The sequence below is a fragment of the Papilio polytes genome, unplaced genomic scaffold, assembly GCF_000836215.1.
Source record: "Papilio polytes unplaced genomic scaffold, Ppol_1.0 DF821400.1, whole genome shotgun sequence".
NCBI lineage: Eukaryota > Metazoa > Arthropoda > Insecta > Lepidoptera > Papilionidae > Papilio > Papilio polytes.
This window is the reverse complement of record NW_013527804.1, coordinates 5,089,684-5,097,635: the sequence shown is the minus strand read 5'-3', so window position 1 is coordinate 5,097,635 and position 7,952 is coordinate 5,089,684. Positions and strand designations below refer to the sequence as shown.

Here is a 7,952-nt window from a genome sequence, read left to right as displayed (position 1 = left end):
AAAAAAAAAAAAAAAAAAAATATACCGACGAATTGAATACCTCCTTCTTTTGGGAAGTCGGTCAAAAATGGGCTCTACCACTGTAATTATATTCTTTAACATTAATATTGGACTTTAAGTATATTTTATTGAGACAAATCAACACTGAGGATGTGCTTCAGGATCCATAAAAGCATTTTGAGTAACAATTTGTATATGACTTGTTAAGCTCCTAAATTTTGTCGATGTCGGTACAATTTATCACAAATTTTCATGCAAGCTGGGTGTGAAAAAGCATTCAAAGTAAGGTTTTTCAATTGTAAAAACCACTAATGTACTGAGAACATTGTACTTCGTTTAATTAAAACAAATATGAAAACACAAATTGCCACTTTAGTCCCTTAATAAATAACTAAATTAGACGCACCATTTGCACGGTACGTTCGAATGACCGCAATTTCACCCTAAGTGTGTACGCAAACGAAATACACTTACTTAAAGTAAAATCTTTCCAAGACAAGGTCCAGTTAACTGAATATGCATGTCCGTCGTACATGTTTAATGAAATCCCGCATCGACCTGTCTTATTTATAAGTTCTTAAGTATCCTTGCTTTTTGCCTTTATTTGCCTTTAAATTAAAATTTCAATTCTGTGTTTTGAGTAACATGAGAAAATCCTTACGTATTGAAAAATGTTAATCTTTAACAATATCAGGTTTAGATGTTCATTTTTTTAATAACAATAATCATGAATATTATTTACCTCTAGCAACACTAAAAGTAAAAAATAACTTTACGTTTTGTACCGACCACATGTCCGTGGCACCTTATGTCTATCATACTTTGCGAATGAGAAAATCGCAGGGTTTAGTGGGTAGTCCGGTATATCACACTTTATTTGACTACTCCCGTGCGACTTCATTCGCATAAAATTATGAACATTTTAATTTTATTGTTTACATGTGTTAAATTCAATTGCAAATGTCAAAATACCAATTACCTTACTATGGCAATCTTGTTTCCTTGATGTTGGCAGCAACGTATGGTCTTTTTCCCACATTAGGGATTTTATCCAAAATATTTTCCCCCTAAGTTTAATGGCGTGAAAATATATTGCCTAAAGCGTGACGTAAGTGGAGGACTTTCTATCAAAAAAATAATAATTCAAAAACATGCTGTAATTGCTGAGATCTTAGGCAACAAAGAAGTGTGTGTTTACGCTTTATTATAATAGTTTAGATAAGTATATGTATAGATTAAATACATTTTCTATGTAATTTTTGTTTTATGAAAATGGGGCAAAGAAAATGCTATAAGTTTTCTATGATTTAGATTTTTTTTTCACATATTGCCTGGTGTATTGCAATACTTTTCCTCTGGATGATTGTGAAAATGACGTTTTAATTTGCTTGAAGAGTCTCGTTCACGCATGACCTGTCGACATATAAGTCGACCGAGCTCTACATATAAAATGCGAATAAATGCGAATAGAATTTTTCGTATTTGTGATATTTTTAAATGTAAAATACCTGTCTTAAATTAACTTTATTCTTGGCTAAATTTAAATTGTACTAAAAGGAAATTCTCTCTAATTAAAACAATCGTAAGAATTTTGGACGCGTAATTACCATGTTTCGCTTTAACTATTTTATTTAGAAAACAATGCATGTATAATACTTTGAAAAGTTAATAGGTTGTAAAGCTTGATTCGATACAACGCCATCTATTGTCATATTTGAATAATTTTCGGAACGCAATAAGTTGATATTTCAAGTATATGCCTATAGATGGCACTGTAATTAAAAATACCTTAATTTTGAAGTAATATAATTAAAAAAACCGCTTCTGTTACAATAAATTCATTTAATTATAGATTCATAACACTCGTAGATAACTGTAAATAAATGAATCGCAACAATATAGTATTGTTAATGACGTATATGGCGACTTTGGGGACGACGAGGTGAAGGACGCGCGGGGGAGCGGAGACTAATCGACATCGGTGCGCTCGCGACGTCATTCAGCTAATAATCGATTATTGTACGAACGTGTTAACGATTTGTTTAAAGTGAAGATGGTTCCAGTACAAAAGGAAAAACGCAATTTTATTTACGCTAAAAACTTTGGTGACCCCGAAGTGATCTACCATTTAATTTGAAAATTAATCGTCAAGAAGTTTTTTTTTTTCATGTCTACTCGTACCCGACGACACTGCTGGTGGTTGCTTCTCCTGCCTGCGGCCGCTGCACAGAAGTCGTTGCAGAAGAGGACTACTTCCCTGCTGCATAGGAGCTCGACAAAGGAAGTGACATTTTATTTTAATTACCCACATGCGTAATTTTTTTTTAATTTCGAGTTTAATTTGCCTCTCTTTGCTAATTGCAGGTTAATTCAAATTTGCACTCATTTCTACACTTACACATACAAAAAACATAAATATTTAATGTGGCATTCGGACGAAATAATTACGTAACTTTTTTATAGCTACCTACTTCATCTGCAATGATTTTAAGTAACTTGTAATTTAATGCTTATATTGTCTGTTTACTTTATTACGAAGTCGCTTTCCTGAATTTTATGTCTAAGTTCTTTTGTAACTAAAACAAACGGGAGAAATATAAATATCTGTTACGTTAATATTATATGCCGACTATTTCAGCTGCCGCCTCTGCGCCAGCCGCGAAATCCTGCGCGCCGTCGTGCGTCTTCCTTCTGGAGATCCGAGTGCTCCTCGCCGTCACCGAGACTCCGCGTCACCGCCGCTCCGCGCCGGCGCTGAGTTCTGCTGTTGGACCGGTTTGCTGTTTGGCCGTTGCACGTAGCTGCAGCGGTCTGCACGGTTTGGCTTTTCGTTATTACGCTATTGTTATTACGGTATCGGTGCGCTAGCGATATCATTCATCTAAAAATTGATTATTATACGAACGTGAAACGATCTGTTTAAAAAAACAATATTCTCATGTATTAATTTTAATACGAAGCGTGATAGAGATCCAATAACACTAAATTAGTGTAACAAGGTGAGATATGTCTGCATATTCAATTTAGGATTTAATATGTACGAAGTAAATTTTGTTAGAGAAGGCCATCAAAATATGCTCCGAGCTATCAGTCCCCCTTTTCTATAAATCGAATTTAGAGTAATTTGGAAGTCACTTATTGCTTCATCATGTTTATTTTACAACCATCATATTTCACACTAATGTTGTAAATGTGAAAGTTTACATGGATGGATAGATGTATTTTTGTTAGAGTTTGTAGCCTAAACGACTGAAAGGATTTGGATGAAATTTGGTGTAGATGTAGAGGATAGCCTGGAAGAACACATAGGCTATTCACTATTGTTTTTTTTTAATTCCACGCGAACGGAGTCGCGGGCGAAAGCTAGTATTTTATAACTTGACAATATATACTAAAACTTATAGAACTTTAAAGTTCATTTCTGCGTCATTTTGTGTTACGAATTGATGTAATAAAGATATCATTGTTATTGACGTTATCGCATTATAAAGATAAAATAAATCGAAAAATGTTTGATGACAGCAGATATAAATATTGTCGCAGTTATAACAAGCTAAATTTAAAAGAAAGATTTAAAACGTCGAGATATGAACACGGCCTTCAATGATAAAACAAAACGTCTACGGTTACATCTACGGACATGTCTACGACAATATTCCACACTCACTTCTACAACTACATCTACGATAAGGTCTACGATCATGTTTACGAACTCGTAGTTGCATAGATTCATTTTCGTCTCTTTTGTTTCTTCAAAGTACCAATATATACGCAATTTGTTTGAAATAAAGTATTAACATTATTCTGGAATGGTTTTACAATCTGATATCTGTTTATTAACAAGCCACGTCCATACATCGGACGTGTTAATGCAGATATTCATATTTAATGTTTATCGAATTTAATCTCAGTGTGTGGACAGATACGTTACCGAAGTCTGTGTTTTCCATTGAGCCGTTTGTTGGGTAGATCGGTTGGACCAACGGGAAAAATGCCTGAAATACATCTCGATAATAAAATCATAAATATTATCAAATACTAACTTTGCTCTTTAATAGTATAAGATTTTTTTTTACATCGACCCAGTAGTTTTTGCATGAATCAAATACATGCAAAAATCAAAAAACACATTTTTTATGTCATAAGGTAGCAAAGGAGCAAGCGGCCACCTGAATTAGCCAAACTGGCGTAGCGACCGCTGCCTACCCTTAATCGACGGAGGGTTATACGCACACAAAGAGGATATTTCCCCTTCCTATGCGTCTCCTGCACCGTCAAATCCACATTTCCTTCCCATCTTCCTCTTATAAGAAAAAGATTTAAAAGGGAAAGGACTATATAGGAAATACTGTGCGTAGCTATAAATTTCTCTGAAAGTATTCACTCCAGACATTAGGTTATTTAGGCCGACAATTTAAAAAACAACGCGAGGTCTCTAAGGGGCTGTTAAAGATCCAATGCCGTTACAACTTGCATCCCGTTTTATTTATAACGACGTTTTTGGAAGCTTCTTTACATATAAATTACTCTGAGTACACTTAATCTAACGTTACGTATTAAGATAAAGTACTTTTGAACAACAGAAACTGGAAAAATATACCTAAGGTAAATTTATTTAGATTTAGGAGAACTAGAGGTTTTTAGAAATTCACAGTTTTGAGCCTGTATCTTGGCTTGGGTGTGCTGCAATCGCCTTTGTCACATCACGTTCTAACATAAGCAAAGAATTAGTTTCATATTTTCTGTAATAAGGCGAGAGATTTTATAATCTTAATTAAGTTTTAGTAACTTTATTGTTTTTTAATATAATGCGATTAATGGTTCCAATAAATGACCCTTTATTCAGCTTTATTTCCAACCTATAAATTATACCTCTTTTTTCGCGCGGGAAATCTCAACAATAATGCAAATCTTTTATCTTTAAAACGTTAGTTTAGGTAATGAACATTTAAAAAAAAATCTTTCACTATTAGAAAGGTAACATCCGTGAGTAACATAGGCTACACGTTTTTACTACTAATGTTTAAGAACCATTAATAAACAGCGTATTTCTGGACCTTGTCCTCGGGTTAAGACATGGTTATGTAGGGTTATACCTATAAAAACCCCCTCGGTGGCCATGCTCTAGTGCTACTAGTATTAACGTCTTAGTAATAAAATAAGGAAAAATAATGAAGATCTATAAAATGATATTGAATTCGATATTATTGTACGATTATAAATATTCAACGATAAAATTCAACGTATAATTTATGACGTCAATAAAATTCATGTTCTCAATATGTAAATATGAAATTTAAAAAGATAAATCATTCTTAGAACGCGCACCTTTGGAGATGAAAAATTTAATATTAGTCAGATATCGATAGCTGTCTGTTAAAATGTCTTATATTAAATTTATTAAATAACTAGATTTCGCCTAGCTTCGACTAGTCTAATATTGACACCATTTGCGTGGATAAAAAAAACAAAAATAAGTAGCCTATGTGCTCTTCCAGGCTATCCTCTATGCCAAGTTTTATCTAGATCCGTTCAGCCGTTTAAGCGACAAACTCTAACAAATATCCATCTATCCGAATAAACTTTATAATGTTAGTAAAGTTACGTTTCCATTAGCTAAATATCAAATCAAAATTACATAACTTTTGTTTTTAAAAAAAATTGAGGACAGTATAAACTCAGGTTTACAATTTTCAAACATTGAAGTCATTTGAATGGATTTCGTAACGAAAAACAACTTTTCATCAATTTTCTCGCTCTGTTAGTTTCACTCTAGTGTGTGAATTTAAACTTTTGGGTCCCGAAGTGAATATTATGTACCAAGCTGACGTACAACTTTTGAAACCTCCATTATAAGGGAGGAGTTACAGTAGAGTACAGTACACACGTGTTGTCCAAATTTAATAACTATTATGATCGTGGTTTCCATATTAATAGCAGTTTATGTTTTGATATCTGTACTTTAATCCGCACATATTATCAAACAAATGATAGTATTGGTCAGAATTTACAGTTTTAGATAGAATAGACATGATTAATTATAATTACTAGCTGATCCCGTGCAGCTTCAGCCGCGTGGAATTATAAAAACTTTATTTTTTTGTTTACATTTGTCAAATTCTCAATTGCAAATTTCTAAATTACCGTTACCAAAAAAATCTTGCTTCCTTAATGTTGGCAGCTTGTATTTTATGGTCCCTTTCCCGCATTATTTTTAAATATGATAGCGTGAAAATGTATTGGTTAAAGCGTGTCGTAAGTATATAACTTTTGATTAAAGAAGTGTTTCTTCAAAACTATATTGTGATTGCTGATATGTTAAGCCACAAAGTAATGTGTGCTTTATTATATTAGTTTTATATTATTTGTATAAAGTATTTTTGTTATTTATTTCTAATTTCGATATCCAAAGTTAGAATATTCCCGTTGCTAGTATCGAGTAACAATAAATATTTATTGAAGTTAACGTGCATTCGTTTCTATTCGTGGCGTGGTTTTAAAAAACGCGGAGCACTTTACAGCGAATTGTAACGAGAAATTTTATGAGCACAAGTTGTGTAATCCTGGTAATAAATTTATTTGTAGTTGGCTCAGTGCGGTGTTATTTACAATGCAAGGATGTATTTGTTATAACATAGTTTTTAAAGTATTCTTCATATTTACTATTTTATTAGTGGTTTTAACAGTGGTAGAGCCTACTGAAACATCTTTGAGCGAATGACCCGGCTCGATGTAATACTATACAGGTGTGAAGTGGAAGCAATTCCGCGTAAAACTTGATGAGTGTGCGTGAACGCCTAAATTTAGTCGTTTTATCATTTTACTCTCTTTCATACATGAATCGGATGGTAGGGGAAGGTAGGCGTGGGATAGGGCGCATAGACAAAGGAAATGTACTCTTTCTAGGCGTCCCCTCCGTCTTTAAATGTGGGCATCGCGGTCGTTTTTGTATTTATTAAACTAAAAATTGTCAACAACAAAAAATATGTGGTCAACTTACGCGAATGGTTCTAAAAGCACTGAGTACGTTAATAATGTTCATTATTAGTAGTAGTTATTTTTGACTAAAATTAGTAGGTAATTTCTATTAGTATTATTACATGTTTAGTAAATCCACATCAGAGTTTCCGTGAAAGTTGTCTGTTTCCACGATTATTGAATTCGTATAACCAATTGAATTGTAACTTGTTGGAAATTTAGTTGCCACTACTAATTTTGGATTTCACTGTGGAGTTGCATTGTTATGAGAGACATTGCGTTAAATCAATTTAATAATTAAATCATATTTCAGCAACTATGTAATCTTACTTCTTACTAATATTATAAATGCGAAAGTTTAGATGGATGGATGGATTGATGGATGGATGTTTGTTAGAGTTTGTAGCCTAAACGGCTGCACGGATCTCGATGAAATTTGGTATAGATGTAGAGGATAGTCTGGAAGATTATAGGCTACTAGCTTTTGTATTTTTTAATCTCACGCGAACGGAGTCCCGAGCGAAAGCTAGTATTTAGATAGATGCAATATATTCAATAAGGACACAAAGAAGAAAATGTTAAGATTTAATGTGACTACAAAGGAAGAAAGACGGAATAGATGGATTATATGAAAGAAGATATACTTAAGGGAGAGGATTCAAATATGAAGGCCGATAGAGATGTATGCAAGAGCAGCAAATGCTATACCGACTCTTCATAGGGACAAGGGCAAGTTGATGATAACTATTTAACTACGTTTTTAGGGTAAACTATTCATAGATTTACCTAAGAAATAAAAAATATTACTTAAGTTATAAATGTATGTATGCTGTGTAGAGGAATTAAAGTAGTAGAAATTTGTTATCGACGCTCGTATATCCGAGGATTAATTTAATGGTATAACATCGCGTCTAAATTGTGTTATCCCTCAGGCTGAGTGTGGTTCGAGCCCACCCCCCCGCCGTTCCTCACGG

The 7,952-nt window shown here is 33.5% G+C and overlaps 1 protein-coding gene across 1 annotated transcript in view; it reads left to right on the top strand.

The window, feature by feature from the left end:
* Positions 1-2,619: 2,619 nt before the first annotated feature.
* Positions 2,620-7,952, top strand: part of LOC106108725 (connectin-like) — an 86,803-nt gene continuing 81,470 nt past the window's right edge. Inside the window, exon 1 of the mRNA XM_013289986.1 lies at positions 2,620-2,818. The gene's annotated coding sequence lies outside the window, so the exon portion shown is untranslated. The remainder of the gene's footprint in view (positions 2,819-7,952) is intronic.